The 23,076-nt window shown below is 32.6% G+C and overlaps 1 protein-coding gene across 1 annotated transcript in view; it reads right to left on the reverse strand.

The window, feature by feature from the left end:
* LOC122533908 (carcinine transporter-like) overlaps positions 1 to 19,340 on the reverse strand; it is a 54,073-nt gene extending 34,733 nt beyond the window's left edge. Inside the window, exon 1 of the mRNA XM_043664058.1 lies at positions 19,221 to 19,340. The gene's annotated coding sequence lies outside the window, so the exon portion shown is untranslated. The remainder of the gene's footprint in view (positions 1 to 19,220) is intronic.
* Positions 19,341 to 23,076: the final 3,736 nt, after the last annotated feature.

Below are 23,076 nucleotides of genomic sequence, written 5' to 3' on the forward strand. Positions count from 1 at the left end.
GATGAAACGTGGAACGTAAGAATGATCATTATCATTGACTCGAGTTACCTCTAATTAGTTGATCAAGTATTGAATGAATTAATCAAGGCTATCCGTGTGCAAGATTGTTTTCACGACGTAAACAAGACACATATTTATATTTGTTAGAGACCCGAGCCACTCAATTTAATTAGATGTTACTTTCGATCTAATAAGAAAGGAATTACTAACTTCCTTCCGACATCCATTAAGACAGAAAAAGATTCAATAACGAAGTTTAGAAAGAATAAAGAAGAGAAAACAGTTACGTGCGAGCCAACGTGGATGGAGAAGAATCGATCCCTCGGAATGTTTCAACGAAAATAGGAAAGAAAGTAGCAGAACGAAAGTTTATGGATCGTGAGCAATTGCGCCAAAATAACAGTAAATTTCATTTGCAAAGTTATCCTGACTTCGAACAATTATAAAAATCATTCCAACTCTGGGAAATTATTAAAAACATTTCCTCAATAATTAAAACAGAAGTTGATAACAAGGAAAAGTCAAATAAACAAATAAGCCTTTATCGTTAAACGCTACGTAGTAAAAGATGGATTCACGAAAATCTTGTGAAACCGGGAGAAAACTCTGAAATCGTTCTAAAAATTACTAAAATAATTCCTCGGTGTCGTCGATTAAAGCCAAGTCGAGCAAAGGCCACGAACAAAAAAGAGCAAATCATCCCTAAAGCACCACGAAAGCGAAAGGGAACAACTCGGATCGTTTTCCAAACCCTGGAAAATTATTAAAATTATCCCTCGTGCTTGCTGAAACCAAATAAGAAATGAATTTCCTCTGAAATTAACTCGTGAAAACGCTCGAGAAAAGGGGAGGAAGAAAAAGGAAACGAGAAGGAATGAAGGGGACGAAAATAGTGTGCAAGTTCATGAATCGCATGAGGGTGACGATAGGTCAGGCGATAGTATCTTCTCGTCGATACTCGGAGATTTCTTCGTGATTCCGTGCCGCGCCATTCAAATGAATTCAAATGCCTCATCAATAATTCATCAGGCCGGTTATCAAGGCTACAAATCGTAGGCTCGCAGGCCTCGTGCATCGTCGCTGATGATTCATGCCACGTGGAGGATATCTCACTGGCAACGTCGTACAAATAATAACAATAATTAGAATCGATTTTGAACATCTCGAGGGACTGCCACCGTCGAGAATGATACGAAGAACGTTGCAACGATTAAAGAGGAAGTCGCTGCGAGCCGGAAACGAAACGTGTCGCCGTTGACGCGGCCGGAAGCCCATGAACGCGATTTACCTTCCCTCCAGAGAGAAACGCTATATCTTGAGCGTCCTTTCGTACGAGCTTAACCTTCCTAGATTGCTTCGAGGAACGATTTTTTCCTCGTTTTCCTTTTTTTTTCTTTTTCTTTTTTTTTTTTTTTTTTTCTTCCGTCGGAATCTAGATGGACTCCTGAACGAACTTCGAATCGATTTGATTTCAGTAGGGAAAGTGGTACCTTTTTCTTTTCTGCTGTTGAACGGAACAGTGGGAATTAGTTTCTGAAGGTCGCGTATTTTAGGAACAGAATGAAGAAACGACGTCCATTCGGTTTTTATTTGCCCTTGTGCGGAACAGCGGAGATTATTTCTTCGAAGTTTATGCATTTTTGGTAGATCGACAGGAAACAACGACGCTGTTTTTATTCGTTTCCCGAAGGGAATTGTGGGAATTGTTTCTCGAAATTTATGTGCAATAAAAATGAGCAGTTTGCAATCTCCCACGGAAATTTTAGAAATTTATAACAGCGTGTTTGAGTGACTTTTGATAAAATATATCGATAGAAGCTTCTACTCTTTATCATGTCACGAACTTTCTCCTGTTCCTCGCGTCTTAATTTCTCTGCCAGGAATTTTGAAACTTACTTTAGTAGTTCCGCTGTTAAGAATCGATACTGTTTCTTTTTATTCTCGAACAGAGTAGCAGAAAGTTGCTTCTTTGAAGTTTGTATATATATATATATATATATAAATATATATATATAAATATATAAATAAATAAATATAATAGAAATAATATATAAATAATATATAAATATATAAATATATAAATAAATAAATGTAACAAAAATAAAATATAAATAATATATAAATAATATATAAATATATAAATAAATATAAATAATATATAAATATATAAATAAATATAAATAATATATAAATATATAAATAAATATAAATAATATATAAATATATAAATAAATATAAATAATATATAAATATATATAAATAAATATATATATATATATATATTATCTCGAAAAAAATCGACAGAGAAGCGACGTTGCTTCCATCGTTTCTCGTGAACAGAATCGCAGAAACTACCTCTCGAAATTTAGAGATCAATCAAGTTCCAACAAGCAACATCGCTTCTATTTATTCTCGTCAGCCAATAATCGTGGGGATTATTTGTGTAATTTTCAAAATTTATACTTCTGACAGGAAAACGATGCTGTTTCCATTTCTTGAATTCTTGAACTTCTCTAAAGTTGAGAAGAAAATACAAAATACACGTGAATACTAATGATGGAGTCTCATTGAAGGATAATTTAACACCGTCATTCCTCTGCCAATTCTACGGATCGAACGCGAATCATTTGTTTTCATCGAACCGTGTTTGCAGCATCGCGCAACTATTTCCCTGAAACTGGGCCGTTTATCGCCGGCGCTCGTTAAGGGGAAACACTTTCTGTCCTTGGGCCGAGATCGTGGAACGTGCTATACCGACGACGTTTTCGGAAATTTTCTTGAATTTCGTCGAACGTTGCTGACGAATTGTCGTTCGTGACGTTGTTCATTTTTAGTTTAGGCACGTGTTGGTATAATGAAAGGATGCAGATTGGTCTAACGCGACATTACTCGATAGTATGATTGGTGGTTTTCAGCCGCATTCACTGCGGAAACCTCCTTTGGCGATCAACTGGCCGATCTTTCAAGCCTCGTCCCGATTGCTCGAGAAACTTGAAAAATATTCCAACAAATTGAATTCTGACCCTTGAAAAATATTCCAACAATTGAATTGACCCTTTGTTACATGTTATCTTAATTTCAATTTCACCACTGAGGAAATTTTCATTAAATATCGAATTTTAATAAGAACTTTGCACCTTGATATTTTATTGTATTATATTAGATTTATATTTTATTGTATTATATTAGATTTATACTTTGAATCGAAAGTAATTCTTAACTTGTGAAATTTTTATTTAATATATCTTGTTGTTGTATATATATATATATATATATATATATATATATATATATATATATATTAGATTATTTTGAAATAAAGATACGAATTAAATGTATATTATTTATAATATAATATTATTATAGTATTTAGTATATTTAGTATATTATTATATTATTATAGTATATTAGTATATTATAGTATATTATATTATTATTACAGTATATTAGTATATTTATAGTATAATATTATTATAGTATTTAGTATATTATTTAGTATATTTATAGTATAATATTATTATAGTATTTAGTATATTATTTAGTATATTTCTTTTTGTTTTGAAGGTTTCAAATCAAATGCCTGTCTTTAGATATCCTTCTGGCAGTATTCTTCCTGGCAGTGGAAGAAAATTCCCATCACTAGCCTAACATTTTTCCATGCTTACATCTTCCCAACAAGATTCTGTGATCTTACGAAATTTCAAGAAATCAAGACACCTCACAATAATTTGATCAATTACTGCGATCGCCGATCCAGATTAGAAACGACATAAAAAACATGTTAATTCTCGAAACAGAGTTAAGATTTTTATCAAAGGCTTCATGATTTCCTCGATTATCCAGAATCAATGTAATGATAGATTCCTACTATACTATAATCTAGCACCAAAAAAAAAAAAAAAAGAAAAATTCATTTGAAATTGTAATTAATAGTTTTGACGTGGTTTACACATTATTATCATAGTACGCGATCGATAAATGCGTTTGGTTTCGCTGGTAATTGATTCTCGACGATTGTTAATTGCGTTTGATTGTTAACAAGAAATTCCTTTCGAGGAAACCTTGACAAAACTTGCCATTTGACTCGCTTTTCAAACGTTCGGAGTGTTCAGAGTGGTTTTTCATTTTAACTCGAACGAGCAACCTTGGCCGATTTAGAGAACGTTTGTCGAACAGGTCAAATATTATTACAAGCGTGGCAGAATTGAACGTGCCCGATCATCGTTAGTGCTCGATGCGTCGATACTTGACTTTACGTTTCACTGAATCATGCACAATCGATCGGCAAAAAGAGAATATGATCGATAAATCAGAGAATTTCTAACAATCGTTGTTTCTAGTTTCTTTCGAGTCTGGAGAGAGGAATTTGATTACTTAATTTTAGCAGTGCATGTTATCAGTTCAGTGTTTTCATCGTTTATCGGCGCGCGACACGAGAGAAAAATTTCAAAGCTTCGAGCGAAGAATCAAAGCCAAAATGCTCCTCGTGAACGTAATATTCTACAAAACCTGGCACCTCATTTCTGTTTAAAATTTTCTGGAGTATCTTGTCTAAAAATTGTTGCAACATTCTCTCTTTGAAGCTACTTTTAATCACGTGAACTCTCGAGAAACGACTCGAAGAACTTTTAGAGATTTATAAATTTATAATGTTGCGTTTGAGTGGTTTTACAAAATAATATGAGCAGAAGTTTGCGTTTCTCCGTTGTACTCTGTAAACTTTTTCCCTCGCATTCTAATCATTTCACTGATGCAATCCTTTACTTTACTCGTCGAACAGTTCTGGCGTTAAAAGCTTCTTTCAGTTCGATCGATTGCACTCGCATAAAGATGATGCAAATGCTCGTCATTGTTGCGTTCACAAGTATTACTTTTTCCTTTGATCGTAGAATCAGAAATCTAATCGTTGTTACACGTAAATTGCACGACGGTATCATTTGCATGACATATCACATGAAATTCATCATAATTTATATTCTTGAGCCTCACCATTAATAAAAAAAAGCTTGAATACACTTATGAATTCGTAATGATCACATAAATACGAGTAATTTCTGTTTGGAAGAGTTTATAATGATCTACGAAGGAGAATTAGAATGGAGAATATCAGTAGAAACAAGCCATCTACGATCAGACTTAAAGCAGCTGTGGCTCGCAAACAAGGTTACGCCGCTCTTTTAAAATTCCTAACAATTAATTTACGAACATGGAAAACATCCAATGGAAAACCTGTTGCATGCATCGTTTCAGAATTCGCAAAAACTTCCGTCCGCGAGGGGAGCTCCGTTTGAATAAAAAGTCTCGCTTGGTAAAGCACTTGACAATTCCGCAAACTTCGTTTCGTACTTTAGAACTGTCACGCCTCCTCGTCCTTCAGTTTATCTTTCCACAGTGTTGACAGTGTCTCGATGCTTGGTTTGAAACAGTTAACAAATTAGTAAACAACGACTCCAAAAAAAAATCGAAGGATCCGGAGATTGTTCAAGAAGCCCCAAGGTCATTAAAATTAATCAGAGGTTAACATAAAGAAACGAAAGATTTCGAGTTACTAAAAGTTACAAAGATTATCGAATCGTTCGAAAGTTGTTAAAACTGATCGGAGATGCTGTTTCAAAGATTCGAAATTTATTAAAAATTAGGTTACTCCTCCCCTCTCGAAATTACTAAAATCTTCAGTCACTAAAAGTTTTGAAATTTTAGAAGCCCGAAGGTTGTTAAAATTAATCAGAGGTTAACATAAAGAAACGGAAGATTTCGAGTTACTAAAAGTTACAAAGATTATCGAATCGTTTGCAAGTTGTTAAAACTGATCGGAGATAATGTTTCAAAGATTCGAAATTTATTAAAAATTATATTACTCCGCCCCCTCACCCGAAATTACTAAAATCTTCAAAGTCACTAGAAGTCTAAAATTTTGAAATTTTAGAAGCCCCAAGATTGTTAAAATTAATCAGAGGTTAATATAAAGAAAGGGAAGATTTCGAGTTACTAAAAGTTACAAAGATTATCGAATCGTTCGAAAGTTGTTAAAACTGATCGGAGATAATGTTTCAAAGATTCGAAATTTATTAAAAATTATATTACTCCGCCCCCTCACCCGAAATTACTAAAATCTTCAAAGTCACTAGAAGTCTAAAATTTTGAAATTTTAGAAGCCCCAAGATTGTTAAAATTAATCAGAGGTTAATATAAAGAAACGGAAGATTTCGAGTTACTAAAAGTTACAAAGATTATCGAATCGTTCGAAAGTTGTTAAAACTGATCGGAGATGCTGTTTCAAAGATTCGAAATTGATTAAAAATTATGTTACTTTCCCCTCTAAAATTACTTAAAATTATCCTAAAATTATTAAAAATTATGTTACTCCCCTCTAAAATTACTTAAAATTACCCTGAAATTACTAAAAATTATGTTACTTCCCCCCCTCTCCCAAAATTACTAAAATCTTCAAAGTCACTAAGAGTCTAAAATTTTGAAATGAATCCTGAAAATTCTGGAGACTTTTAAAAGTTACAAAATTCCCGAAGAATTTCCCGTTTTCCCGTGTTATTTAACGATTCTTGTTTTCTTCAAAGGAACTCATCGTCCGTTGTCCCTAATCGATTACCATCGCCCTAATTTCTTTCCGTTCCTCTCACGACTTTTCGAGCTACTTTCGATCACGCGAGAGCAGCGTCGAAAAAACGGCGACTACGAGGGATGAAAGGACGGTTCCAGGGATGGAGATGCGAGAAAGCAGGCCACGAGAGAAGGAATGGGCCGAGATTGGTCCGATGTTTGTTCAGCACACAAGCGTTTCGTATGTCGAAAGTGGTACATTCAACGGACGTTCTGCTCCCTCCTCCCTCCCTTTCTTATGGCTTATAATGAAACAATCTGTATATAACCACTGTTACATTCCTTGAATTTCCTAACTACTAATTTAATTTCAATAGATTGCCACCATCTTTTTATCACTACTTGACTCTAAACTCGAGCAACTTGAATGATTTCAGACAGTTTTCGGCACGGTTTCAATTGAGTTCTCTTTGTCGAATGGGGGGAGACATTTATTTGACTTAGTATTTGCTTGGAAGTCATTTAGCAGCTTAGTCGTATAATCGTTTTATTGTAGTCAGTACTACTTCAACAATTAAATGATGATTTGTAATTTTAATTCTTTTTAATAAGCAAATTGTAAAATTGAAAAATTATTGAATGAGATTAGTCTCTTAAGAACTTTTCTCGATAAAAGAAGGAACATTAGTTATCCTAACTATTTAACTATTTAAATTTATCTTACTTTCATCTCGGTCAAGTTGACGATAGCTGATTAACAAAATTCTACATCGTTCGCTGCGCGGTTTTGTTTTTTATATATATATATATATATATATATATATATATATAAAAAAGAAAATACTTATTGCGAGAGTATGTTCGCATATTTTATGTGGAAACGCTGGTGGTTACAAGTGTCGTTGTCGTCGAGGGTAACGCACCCGGTTGAAGTAGGCTAATGGGAACTTTCGAGTAGCGATCTTCATAACTTTTCGTATCTTCCGCGAACAGATTCGCAATCCGCGCGACATTGCCAGCGTGGTGTCGTTTATAGAAAAAACGGTGAAATGCTGCTTAAACACGGAGCACAACTGCTAAACTTTCGTTACAAGATCGGATTTAAATCCATTAGAATTGCCTTGATGAACGTGCTTAGATCCGTCGTTCATTACAATTCTTCTACTCACTCGCGTAAATACGAACTGTCTTCAATAAAGTGAGTAAATAACATGAATAATGTTCGATGAATTTGAACCAAATGCCGAAATCGAAATTAAAATTCAGATAAATCGGCAAGTTTCTAGTTTCCATGTTACGTATTGAGATTGTACACTTATTCACGTAAAAAATATTCGGAAGCTTATAGAGACATACTATGTATGGATGTATTATTACGTGTGTGTATGTGTGTGTATAAAATATATTTTTATTTTATATATAAATATGAAATATATTTTTATTTTATATATAATAAAATTAATAAATTAAAATTAATTATATATAAAATATATTTTTATTTTATAAATATAAAAATTAAATATAAAATATATTTTTATTTTATATATATATATATATATATAAAATATATTTTTACATTTCTATTATGACTATCACGATTGCATTGGAACAAATTCAGAAAATCCAGTTTAGGAATTAGAAGACACTCAGAATAAAACTACTTAGTATGCTACGATTATTCAAACAACTATAATCAATTGTATTAATAAGTAGAGAAGTGAAGAATTATTTTCAACTCTTATTATAACAATACGTTTAAGATGAGCATTTATGCCACTAATTTTTCTTACTAAATATACGTTTGCAAGAAATATCCTGTACACATGTTCAAATTCGACCACTATAATCAGTGGCAGTTGTATGTCGTTGCAGTGTCAATTTTAAAAACATTTTCACACAACGCACATTCCTCAAAAGTCTCAGGACATCTCACATTTTGAATTCTTAAATAGCAAATTGTATCGTACTAACATTTTGCAGATTCTTTATGGTATAAATTCTTCATTTCGTTCCTCCGATTGAAAACAAATACGTCGTAATACTCGTCCTAAGTGTTTTCGAGCAAAGGTGTGCATAAAATTATACGATCTTCGCGAGTATTATCGTTCCAAGTAATTAATTAATTAATTAATTATATCGGAAGCTCGTTAGGAAACTTTTCGCAGGCCAAGGCGAGAACAATCGGCGATCCGATTCTTTCATTCTGGAAAGCATCGAGCGAAACTTGGGGATTTTATTACGAGCGTACGGCGATCCTCTTTAATTGCATCCGGTACGAGGGCGATCCTCGAAAAGCAATTTCGAGTGTACCGGAGGCTGGATTTATCGCGGCCGGGATTCACTGTAAACACCCCACGGCGTTCCTCTTAATTCCACCCCTCCCTCCCCCCATTATCTTTCGATTCTCTGTTCCCCTTTTCACTCTCGCGAAACCATAAAAATGAAGAAATTTCGCGTTTCCCTCCTCGAGTACGATTACTAATAGCCACCGCGTATGTAGAAGAGACGCTTCTTCGATTCTCTGGAGTTTTGCCTCTCTGATCTCGTCCGAAAAGTTCGATTGAAAAGGATTTTTCGACCCGGAGGAATTTGAGAAGTTCACCGCAGAGGGCCTCGTCTTTCATCGATTGTATCACTGCGGATGAAATTCTTAATAAAAGTTCTATCAAGATCGGTGATTTCTTTGACGATTATGTTGAATCGAACTTCCGACTCCGGTACGTCTTTTGCAAGATAATGTTACAACTGAAATATTTAGTTTTCCACGATCTTCGGTTTTTTAACCTGAATTTTTTCTTACTATCTACCACTCTTACGCTGTCTTTTCTTTCAACGTAGCTTTCGATATTCGATATACGATTCGTTTTAATGATTAATAATTGACGGACTCAGAGTTTCACAAAGAAACTCGAAAGTCATTTAATGATTCGTTTCACGCTTTCAAGCTTCAAATTTCACGTATACTTTCGACAGAAATAAATATAATTGACGCTTTCAATCAGCAAAAACAATTTCCGGACGGTCTTGCGGATTTGTGATGTCCATCTCATAGATTATCTCTGTTTCTGCATCGAATTATTTCTGCATAGTCACATAATTAATCGCAGAGCAATGAATATGCACACAACGTTGCGCAAAACACAAACACACACACACACGTCTTTGAAAAATTTCGTATAAGGAACACGTAGACTATGTAGTTACATATATTTTTACACACTCGCGTGCACGTCCTCGTCACACGGTGTTTTTCCATTCCGAGATGTTGCTCGAGTGAATTTCATCATCGGTAAAAACGAACTTTATCGAACCTCGCCGAGACATTAATATTCAAGGTATTTAGCGTTTAAAGACGCGGGCGTGTCGAGCAATGTCTCTCGGTAACAGGGAATACGATTGGCGAGAAACGAGGGAAAAAGGTGTCGTTGCACAATGAAGTAATTGACGTCGTGACTAATCGTGCGAGCGGAAAACGCGGCTATCGCGGCCCTGAGTAACTAAGTCGAGTACTTGGACGAATTCTGATTGAATGGAAACGCGACAGACACACGGGGAATGTTAAAAAGAAATTAAACATCTCTCTGAAGTTTGGAGTTTTTGTGAACTGTTCGATTGTAAATTGAATTTGGATCTGTGTGTATAATTCATTCTCTTCTGTCTTATTTATAGTAATTTATCGTAATGTTATTTCAATTTCGTTAAATTTCGTAAAATCGTAGAGATGACAAGCAATAATTTATCACGATGTTACAAGTATTTCAGCTTCTAAAATTATCAAAATTAGATGAAAGATACTTAACCATTAATTCTTCTAGAATTATCAAAATTAGATGAAGGATATTTAACCATTAATTCTTCTAGAATTATCAAAATTAGATGAAGGATATTTAACCATTAATTCTTCTAGAATTATCAAAATTAGATGAAGGATATTTAACCATTAATTCTTCTAGAATTATCAAAATTAGATGAAGGATATTTAACCATTAATTCTTCTAGAATTATCAAAATTAGATGAAGGATATTTAACCATTAATTCTTCTAGAATTATCAAAATTAGATGAAGGATATTTAACCATTAATTCTTCTAAAATTATTAAAATTAGATGAAAGATATTTAACAATTGAGGGTCAAGTAACAATTTATCATAATATTATAAATGCCTACATTAATTTCTTTGAATTTTCTGAAAGTACAGTAAATGACAAGGAATAATTTGTCATAATGTCATATTTCAGCTTCTTTAAATTTCGTAAAGCTATGAAAATTAAATGTAAGATATTCAACCAAGGATAACAACTGATCACAATATTAGAAATACCATAATTTCTTTAAATTTTGAAAATTGTAGAAACTAGACGAAAGATATTTAACCGATTAAGGATTCAGTAATCCTATATAATATTATAATATTATAAATAGTCCAATTTCTGTAAATTTTGTAAAATTGTAGAAACCTAAATGGCAAACAATAATTGATCATTGTTGCATTATAAATACTTCAGTCTCTTGAAATTTCGATCGACGCGTTTAATGTGAAATATAATTCCGAATATCCACGTGTGAACAGTTAATTTATTCGCCGATAATAGATAATGGACTTAGTTAACACGTTAATGATCGTTGACGTAATATAATGTTTTTTCATAATAGAAGCATCAACAGATATACCGTGAACATCAATGATCGTTAAGGAATCCCCAGTATTTATTTGAATTAATTAATTCAAGAAGTGATATAAAGTATGATATCAACGATGAATTTGCAATCTTTGGATATCGACGAAGTAGGCGAAGAAAATATATTAAATGTATTAAATTGCAAAACATGCAATTGTAATTACTAGTTCATAATGTTCAAGAAGAAATAACGTTAAGAAAGGAACAAAATGCAGAAATATAAGGTACGATTCTCTTTCTTCTGAGAGAGACACATTTAATGAATTTAATTGCAAAATAAAAAAATGAACAGAAGATTTAGACACGTGTCAAATAATATGGAGCAGATTTAACGAATTTAAAATATTTTCAGATGCCTCGCGACTTTTGTACTCGATAATCGATACGATTTGTTTTTCAATTTTCAGTCAGTTTGAATGGTTCCTGCATGTTAATTTCCTGGCAACGTAGTTTTTATTGGACGTGGTGTACAGACTGTTTCAAGCAGTTGGTACAATTTGTTACCGCGTAATTTAAAGATGAACTGATGCAATTTAAAAGTTGAAAGAATATACATTTGGTAATATGATCGTTTAGAAGATACATATATCGCATAAAGAAAAATGTGTTCTAGTAACGACTGAGAATCTCAAATGCACGACGTTTCAAAATATCTGTTTGCTATATTTCACAATAACTTCATAACGTACCCACTCCAAGATCCTAAATCAGAGAAGACGTTATAATGCCGTTATAATGTATAGAACGTGTAATATTGTATAATATGTCGTAATATGATATAATATGGTGATATATAGTTATATATATTAATACTATAATATAGTATATATAATACTATAATATTAGTTACATATATTATATATATTAGTAATATATTAGTTATAAATTAATAATATATATTATAATTATAAATATACATATTATATATAGTAATATATTAGTTATAAATTAATATATATTATAATTATAAATATATATATTATATATATTAGTAATATAAATTATAATATATATTATATATATTATAATATATTATATTAGTATATAAATATAATATAATATATTAGTATATAAATTAATAATATATATTAATATATATATTAATACATAATTAGTCGATATTGCGTAATTTATTGCATTACTGCGTTATATGATTAATGCGTCGAAATTAGGCTAGGTTATTCTTCAAGTTGTTCTTTACGAAGAGATCGTGAGAATTGTAATAAAATCGTATTCTCACGTATCGAAATTAATAGTTGTATAAAGGATCTAGTGCCTTCGAATTTATCAGTCGTTTCAAAATTCTACGCCGCACCTCGTTCGAACCCTAACCTAGATAGAATAGCAGAGAGAGATTCCCCGGGAAACTCGTCGAGTCTCAACAATATTTTCGTTTCGTTCGCAAACGATATCCTACGAGGCAAGAGCTGCAGAGCAGTTTCAGCAATCAGTCCAGAGGTCCAAACGCGGGTATTTCGCGTCACGCCATTTAAAAACAATCTAATACTTGCGCGTGACAAGCGCGCGAAACTGCTTCGTCGTCGCCAGCCTCGATTTCCGGCAGACGATCTACTTGACGCGCGTCCAACTCCGTTTAAGATCACTTTAATATCGATCGATCGTTTGTCGAACGACAGATTTATGGCGTTCGGCGACTTCCTGTGTCAGAACTCGTGTTGCGTAAACGCGCGGCGTACGCGGAATTGAAACGGTGTCAATTGAGGAGAATTGCGAACGAACGAACACGTTGTGTACACTCGCTGTTGTATCCGAGCACTTTCACGGCTCGACTGTAGCCGGTTTATGAAGCCGAGAATTCTGGAAATTGTCGTGGCGGCCAGAATAAAATCACACGAATAATCAAGGGGCATTGTGCCCAACGTGCGCGACGCTGTCAAACCTATCCGCGGAATTTTGCCATCTTTTATTCCCGGTTGCGGCTACAGCCCGCAAACATGGCCGTAACACACTCACGTTTATAATGAGTTTCCAGATCGATACGCCAGCTGCAAATAGGCGCTATAATGGTGTTTTATTTTTTTTTTTTTTTTTTTTTACCAACTGTTCCTTATCGTTACATTTCGCGCGCCGCTTATTATTACACGTTATTTTTTTTTTATCGACCGCGTTGAATTACCGTGCACATCGTGTTTCGCAATTGTAACATCATGCTGAAACTTCTAATTTTTCTCGAGATAAGTGACTGTTACTAACGGGCCGCGGGTGTTTTCTTTATTTTTGCGAAAGCTTTTACTCTGTGGTAGCTTTATGAAAGAAGTGGAAACCCAAGTGGGAAATTATCCTACTCGTTGAATATTACGGACGTCTTTGCGCTTCCAAATTTTCTATACATGCGTAAAAATTCGCTCTCTGTTCATTAATATTCGAATACTGTGATATTTTACACCATTGTTATTATTATTATTATTATTATTATTATTATTATTATTATTATTATATATCTTATATATTTACTATTACATATCTATTATATATCTATTATTATTATTATTATTACTACTATTATTATTATTATTACTATTACTATTACTATTATTACTATTATTATTATTATTATTATATATCTTACTTGAGTATTTATGAAGTATTTATAATATAAAGTTTTGATTTCACGAGCAAATTATTCACAGTGTAAATTGTCTTCTGTAAAAGAAGTGCTCCCATCTATTATTACTATATTATATAACTATTATATATCTATTATTATTATTATTATATATCTTACTTGAGTATTTATGAAGTATTTATAATATAAAGTTTTGATTTCACGAGCAAATTATTCACAGTGTAAATTGTCTTCTGTAAAAAAAGTGCTCCCATCTATTATTACTATATTATATAACTATTATATATCTATTATTATTATATTATATCTTACTTGAGTATTTATGAAGTATTTATAATATAAAGTTTTGATTTCACGAGCAAATCACGAGCAAATTATTCACAGTGTAAATTGTCTTCTGTAAAAGAAGTGCTCGCACAAAAATCAATGAAATCATTCAATTTGATTTTATTTAATTTAATCAATTGAATTTTCATTTCTTCTAATAATCAGTCTCTGGTCTTTCGACGAAAATTAATATTATTGAAGGAACATTTCTTGTGGAGACAAATCGCATCTATGACTTTATAATTAAACAGCACAGTAACTCCAATATAAATTAAACAATTAGAAGACTCTTTGTATTTTGTATTATATTTAAAATCTCTTTCATTATTCAGCATTGTATAAACTCTCAATTTTTTTTTGGTTTATCCATGTTTCTCTACGAATCACTCTGCATCTTTAATACACGAACCACCTTATTCCAGTTGTTCGATTTATTATTACAGCGTTAGAAATCCAATTTCGTTGGCCAGTAAATACAAAAGTTAGTTACACGACACTGTATTGTCCTTTTTTTTTTTTGATTGTACGTAAATTTTCATCGAACCAGTTGAAACGAGCAAACAAGATACTTGTAAAGCAAGATACTTGTTGCGTGTCGCTCGGATTAACAAGTCGTAAATTCGTCGAGCGCCATAGCATACGGATAAGACAACTCCCCTGTACTCGCTGTCTCCCTTGCAAATTAATGCAGCAAGGCTTTAAATTTTAAATGAGACGCGAATGCGGAATAATTCTAACCTTCAGACGGCATTAAAATTTAACGTGGAATCGCGAAATGAAGAGTTTAGACGCGTCCGTAAATTGCGAAAATAAATTCGTGCAGCAAACTCGTAGTTCTTCGTAGAACGGAATGAATGAAAAGAAGAAAGAATATTTGCAAATAGAAAAAAATAAAAATTCTTCTTAATAAGTTGTAACAAGAGATGAAGAAACATCGGCGTATTCGAATATTGCGAATCGATGAAAGACATTTTCCAAAAGTTTGCCCTGCCCCAGAAACGCTGAAAGTTCAAATAATGCTCCGCGAGATCGTGTCAGACTGAGAGAAACTCCTTTAAAATGTCTCGCAGCAACAAAGAAATTGAAATTGTATCGTGACGGCAATTATAAGTTTTCTTCTGTTTTTTTTTTCTCCTCTTCGTCGGAGAAAGAAGAAAACAAACAGAGAATACAAGAGGGAGAAAAGGAATTACACGGGTGTTCGTTTAAAAGTCTATTTCCTCTCGAATGGATGAACTTTTCTCTTCCTCGGCGAAGAGAAATTCTCGCTCCCCTCGATCGCCGCTTCCACGCCTTGAATTTCCGCGTCTCCGCTTGACGAGCGCCCTTGATCACGTCGCCAATTAACTTATTGCGAGCCAAGCGGCAAAATAATGCATGAAAGTTGCGCAACGTTAATGACAAACATGAACTTGAACCACGTGCTCTCTTGAACATAATGATTGCACGAGCCGGCGTAAAATATTACGAGCCTGCCTTATTTCGACTACTGCGACAGTTCTAGAGAGATTCTAGCCTGGCTTCTCTCAAGTAACTTCACTTCCGGTCAATTTACTCAAGAAAGATATTTACTCATAACTTTCAGTATTTGGAAAAGGAAATGGAACTAAAACACAAAAAACGTAGAAACGCTAAATAACCATAGAGATGCATTCGTAGGTAAATAAATTCGTAATAAGTGAAAATATTCTCAGCAGAACTAACACTTTGTACGTGTTCCATAGAACTTGAAAATTAAAAAAGAAAAAAGAAACGAAATTTTCCAAAAAATTGGAAATGAGAGAATTGTTATTTTCAGATAAAACTAATTCACGTTTAGTTCCTGCTAGAGTGTTATACAGATAATTTCATAATCGATATTAAAATAATTGGTTTACTCGTTACAGGTTATATTACGTGTATTGCAATAATAGTATAATTATTGTAATATGTTACAATATATTATAATATTACAATTGTAATATATAACTGTATATGATTATAATATAATATATGATTATAATATATTACAATATATTGAATAAATATACCAAAAGAATTATATTGCAATAATAATATAATTATTGTAATATGTTACAATACATATTATATTCTAATATTACAATTGAAATATATAAACGTATATAATTATAATATATATGATTATAATATATGATTATAATATACTACAATATTGAATAAATATACCAAAAGAATTATATTGCAATAATAATATAATTATTGTAATATGTTGCAATATATATTATATTATAATATTACAATTGTAATATATAACCATATATCATTATTTTATAATATATGGTTATAATATATTACAATATATTGAATAAATCCAAAAGAATTATATTGCAATAATAATATAATTATTGTAATATGGTACAATATATATTATATTATATTATATATATTATATTATAATATTATAATTGTAATATATAACCGTATATAATTATAATATAACATATGGTTATAATATATTACAATACATTGAATAAATATACCAAAAGAATTATATTGCAATAATAATATAATTATTGTAATATGGTACAATATATATTCTATTATAATATTATAATTGTAATATATAACCGTATATAATTATAATATAACATATGATTAGAATATATTACGATACATTGAATAAATATAGCAAAAGAATTATATCGCAATAATAATATAATTATTGTAATATGTTACAATATATATTATATTATAATATTACAATTGTAATATATAACCGTATATAATTACAATACAATATGGCTATAATATATTACAATATATTGGACAAATATACTAAAAGATATTTATTTAAAAATAAACACTTTCTTCGTTTAAAAACTCTTCATAACTTTAAGAGGCCGGGACAAACTTAATAAACAAATACACCACGTGCACAATTCGAAATTTTTCTGTCGGTCGCGTAGAAATATCGTAATTAACACTCGCGTGGCGCTAGTAGTCACTACGCGTTTTGCACGCGTTAATGAATGGGACAGAGGAGTCCCGGTGCGGAATTTCAACTTCCTGCGTTAAATTCTCACAGCCCGAAGCGGTGATTATCGGTTCGTCTGGGCTTTCTTTCGCGTGCACCGATGAAACTTTAACCCGATGCAGGGCTGAACTCGTGCCTCGACCGCGTTATGCAACCCAGTTTCGAAGTTTAGGAGGGACGTTGGTCAAACAATAGTGTAACCCGACCTACGTGGTGATTGCTATTAATCTTCTCAATTTATTTTTGTTGTGCCGTTCCGCGGGCTTCCTTGCTTTTCAAAATATATCGGTTTACCTGGGCACCGTGGCCTCGGAAAATCCGTGCAGCCACCACTACTATCCCTGGGACAATAGCTAGTGATTCGCTGGGAATTTTTCGCCGAAAAGCTAAATTCAGGCGATATACTCCGATGTCAGATGATTTTTCGGGGACGCGTGCGTCCTTTTTTATTGGAATTGCAGAGAAATATTGATGCTGTGACCGTTAGATGCGTTTCAAATACACAAGTATCATTGAACTGAATAATTAATTCTGTTTGTAGAATATTCTACAAGTGCTCGTTTCTGAGAATTTTTTGAATATTTGAAGATTTTTAGAGACGTTCGTTTCATTTCGAATTGTTATTATTTTCTTTTAGAGTTTCAGTGAGGCAAGTAACGTCATTCTTTTTATAAATTTATAAAATGATCAATAATTACACAATGCTGTTTAATTTGCTAAATCAAATTTATTTAAATCTGATTATGAATATGTTTATCCAGTGTTTATAGAAGAACGGTTTTTTCGTTAAAATTCGACTCTTCAGTTTAACTCCTTCCTCCCCTCCCTCCATAATTATGAAATATGTTTCTTTACGAATTTAGAAATTTGATCTTTAAACAAGGAATAAGATGATTCTAACGAACAAATTATCTGACAAGTTCTCATCTCGTTTATGAAAGTCATAATTTTCAAATCGACAAAGAGCGTTGGCATACAAAAGATAAAAATTGTGGGTTATTTGCTGAAAAGATTAAGACTTCGTCGTTTAAAATTGACTTGCTATTAAACGCAGCAGATTTTTCTATTCCTTTTCTTTTCGGCACGCATTTTAATTGCACGTGATAAGCGTTTGATACAAAGGAATGAAGTAATTATTTCTGTGAAACGCGTTTTCTCCTGAGCTAACCACTTTCGAGTCTCTTATGTAGCCTCTAACAGAGAAACAGAGAACCACTCTTCTAAGACCAAACTCACTAAATTCGAATTACTGAGAATTATTATAAATTTTTAACATTGATGAATGTTTGGAATGAATAAAAAAAAAAAATGTATTGTAATATAAAATTCATAAATTCGAAAGAAAGCCAAATTTTGCGAAAGAATTGAAAGAAGAAATATTATATATATTTAATAATATATTTTAAATATTGGATATTGAATATTAAATATTAAATATTAAATATTAAATATTTTAAATATTAAATATTTAAAGTATTAGGAAAAAAGTCTTCGTTAAAATATCTGAATATTCCCAACAAACATCTACAATTCGATCAACAAAAATCTTCAAATAAAATTATAAAAATGTCCCAAAAATCACACGTAATAAGGAACTTTTTTCACAAACCTTCAACAAACGAGTCGAACGTAAAACTTTAAGAATAATTTTGGAAGCCTGATCGAGAATATTCTAAATCTATAGAATACTCAAAATATTCTAAATCTGTTAGAAAGACTCGCGATGATACCTATTTCTAGGGAAACGAGACATAGTAGAATCGAGATCCAGCACTTCTAATTCACAAACAAAATAAAATACATTTTCGCGATTGCAACGTTAAAAAAGCACCCGACCAAAACCGATCAAACTACTGTAATAACAAAGATGCCAAGACCAACATTCGACAGACACAAAAGTTAAGGAAAAATCGTTGAACGATCTCGAGAGAGCTAACTCTTCGTCGCGATCGAAACAAACTGAAACCACTAGGACCAGTCTCGAAGATGATGCATTCCAGAGTCGACTCGCTCGTTTGATTTTCACAGAAATATTCTCAGCCAGTTGTGTATCGGCGGATCAAGTGTACTCACGGCAGGAATTCGATTGAAATCCCTTCTGGTCCTAGCCGCTACCGAAGAACAATGGCCGCGCAGAGGATTGCCACTTCACTCATCGCCGACTAACCTTGCACTAAAGCTCTATCACCTCGCTCTGGCAACGATAACAAAACTTGCGGACGTAATCCAGGCATTTTAGAGGCCCTGCATTCGATCAGGGTACGAGCGGAGAGCGTGCCAGCGTGCAATTCTTCGCCACTTTACAGTGGGTCATTAACGATGCCCTCCACGATCTTTCGGACCTCGCGTAATTCTCGTGCACGCGCTTCTTGTCCTTTTTTTTTTTTTTTTCTATTTCCGTTTCCCGTTTCGCTCGTGTCTTTCCGTCCGTCGTTCCTCTTTCGACAAAGTGAGTGGTTCTCGAATTGATCGTAGATATTATTCAATTGTGGATCTTCAGGGAAGTTTCTGGGACAGTTGAGGAACGTTCTGGTGAAAATTATTGAATGGTCAATGTTTTTCTTTTTCTAGAAGAAAATTGAATTTTCCGCGTGTTATAATTGATGATTTTTATAATTGATGAATTTTTATTTATAGGAAGTTGCAGAAACTTTGAATGAAAACCACGAATAGACAATAAAGATATATAAATAAATATATAAATAATAAATGTAATAAAAATAAATTTTATTTTATTATTATTACTATATTAATATAAATTATAAACTTTAATTTTTATTATTATTATTTATTAATATAATAAATATATAAATTAATATAATAAGTTATTATATTTATTTTATTGTCATTATATTGCTATTATTCTTTTATTATATACAAATAAATATATAAATAATAAAAATAATAAAAATATTCCACCTCAGACTTTCAAAGATCTTCATTGCGATCTCAAACAGTATATTATCATTACAATCGATACGAAAATATTTAACTTTTTATACAAGTTTCATTTACTCGCAAGAAAACTAAAAAATCTACGTCATACAAAAAAAAAAAAAGAAAAAAATGCACGAAACATCAACGTTCGAGTGTTATTTGTTAAATGAAACAATTTTTATTCGTAAACATATCGTATAAATTTATTTACATTTAAAATTTACGTGTTCGTTTCTTTTTCTTTAACGGAAAAGAATGTCTTTGTAAAAATATGATTTTGCACAAATATCGGTGATCGAGGTTGATTCTCTTGCGAATGGCATGATGTAACAACGTGTTGTAATGAGAATTTTCGCGTTCGAGCAAAATCTGATCGGAAGGGTGGATCGAAGCGGGAAGAAGCTGGGAAAACAGTTTACAAGTCGATGCGGGAAGTTAGTTGTATATTGGAAAAGAGGATAGACTGGGAAATAGAATCGAAAAATTATGCGTTCGATCTATATATATGGTGATCGAGAAGAACTTTTTCCAAGGATACATTCATCGTACAGGCATCGAAAGAATTTCCCTAATAGATTTGAAATTTATGCAGTTTTTGCTCTCATAGTTCTATTTATTCCTTTATCGTTATACGTATCTAACAATAGCGTTCAATTGGTGACGTTCGTCAGATGTAAAATCAATTCCAACATGACACTTATATCGGTAATATCTGACATGGGATCACTATATTATGGTTTCACTATATTAACGATACGCATCAGTTTACATGAGATTAAACAATAACGCTGAATGTTGAATCAGAGATTCGTCCGATTGTTCGTTGTTGCGCAGCGTGTAGCATAACAACGATTTATTAAACAATAAATACTTGCTTGCTACCAGTCGCTCTACTTCGCAGCAAAAATTGGACTACACTATGCACCGCTATGCGAACGATCATTGTCGAAAATTTAATAATTAATACGATACACGTTAGAAAATTAGTTACTGAACGTTTCATTTGAATATCAAATTCAGATTATAATATAATGATTATTACACAATGCCATATTGAAAGGGAAATGGAACGGCTACGAATTTTCACAATAGCCGTGACACCATTATATTATAATAATTACAAATGATTAATTAGAATAACTGGACGAGAAGTGAAAAATCACGACATAAATGTATAATTAAACTTCAAAAATTTACGCGATAAAATATTCATGACGAGAGCATGTTGAAAAATTGAAGCAAAAATTTCCTAATTTTCACTCTTTTCGATCAACCTGTCGTAAAATTTCATTTTTTGACGCAAAGAAATGCCGTCAAACATTCGTCGTTACATGTTCCACAAATCAGAGTGTTTACAACACTGCTTCGTATTAAAACTCGCGTTTCACCATTATAGACACTAAAATATTTATAATACCGCGATAAATCATCGGCTATTAAAATTCACGTTTTATCATTCGTGCAAGACGCGAGAAAAAAAAAAATGCCGAAGGAGAAAGTGAAAGGTAAAAAAAAAAAAAGAAAAAAAAAGACTAACAGAATTCGAATCGGTGAACGAGTCTCGCTCCGATAAAGAGACTCTAGAACGCACGCCAGTCCTAGTGGCCCCGATACCGCAAGAGGCCTCTATTGTGCGAAACCCACGAAGATGGAGGTAACGTAATGAAACTAACTGGCTTGCTCTGATCAATTAACCAACCCAGCCACGGCATAATATTTAACGTACACTCGCCGCCTTCCCCTGTTCACGTGGCCACGTTTACGCGCTGGATATAGTGTTACATGGAAACGCGGCGCGTTTACGGGGGGAATAGATCGCGCGCGCGATGATGAATCCGCTGCACGTCGCTAGACGCTATCTAAAAGTTTTTCCGCGCGATCGACCAACCAAATATTCATGGGAACTTGATTGGAAACGCGTTCGTTCAACGATACTGACCTTGGCGACTTGTGCATCGATTTATCTGAGACAGATCGATGAAATACTTTTGTACCTAAGATCTGGTATTCTTGTAAGGTATGTCGTAAGGCGAAGAGTATCTAGAGCAGAGTATTAATACAGAGAGTGGGTGAAAAGTTTCTTCCCACCTATTTTTTTTTTTTTTTTTTTTGGTAAATAAAATATCAACTATCCAGGGGGAAAAAACAATTTTGTTAATTTTAAATTAAATTCCAGTTTAAACGCAATTTATTTCATTTATGTTTTAAAAATTATTTCATTCGAATGTTGGGAAAGTACATGAATGAAAAAAAGTTACGGATCTTTTTGTTTTAGTAGGAAGTGATTTTTGGCCCACTCTATATTTTTCGAGTACTGTAAATTTGTAAATACTGTTAATTTTTGTAGTTTTGAACGAAGGATATGTTTGAATAGGTGTTTCATTCGTGAGCTATGGTTCTTCTGGAATATTTCCCTAGAAGTTGTATACTCTTGGTTGGAATTATTTTCTGTGATCCTTCAAAATGTTCTAAAGTGTTTCTTTAATGGTTATTATAATTTTACTGTAATTTTAATTTATTAGAGGGATTTCGATACTGTAATATTCTTCAATTCGTTAGTTTCCAAAAATATTTTAACTTTATATATATTCTGTTGGTGTATGTTGAAAGTTGATACTAATTTTCAATTACTTTCTTTAGGCTATTTAAAAAATCTGCTACTTTCTTACTAAATATTAAATGTAAATGTGAAAGATAATACCGTACATTAAACGATGAAAGAAATAAGTTACTTTTTTTACTTCGACCTGAAGATTTTCATAAAAGTTCAAAATTTTTACGAGCCACGCGAATAAATGCTTCAGAAATTTGAGAATTTCTGCGAAAGAGCAGGAACTTGATAAGAACAAACGCGTGGGATTTCAATAACAATCGCGGCAGGGTGTAGAAAGATTTAACGCGCAGATGTTACTGTTAATTCGTGTTTTCCACCTGTTTGCACGCGTCTGACCATAGACAGGCACACACTACTGTGGTTCCCAGCTGCACGTGA

The sequence above is a fragment of the Frieseomelitta varia genome, unplaced genomic scaffold, assembly GCF_011392965.1.
Source record: "Frieseomelitta varia isolate USP_RPSP 00005682 unplaced genomic scaffold, Fvar_1.2 scaffold_562, whole genome shotgun sequence".
Lineage (NCBI taxonomy): Eukaryota > Metazoa > Arthropoda > Insecta > Hymenoptera > Apidae > Frieseomelitta > Frieseomelitta varia.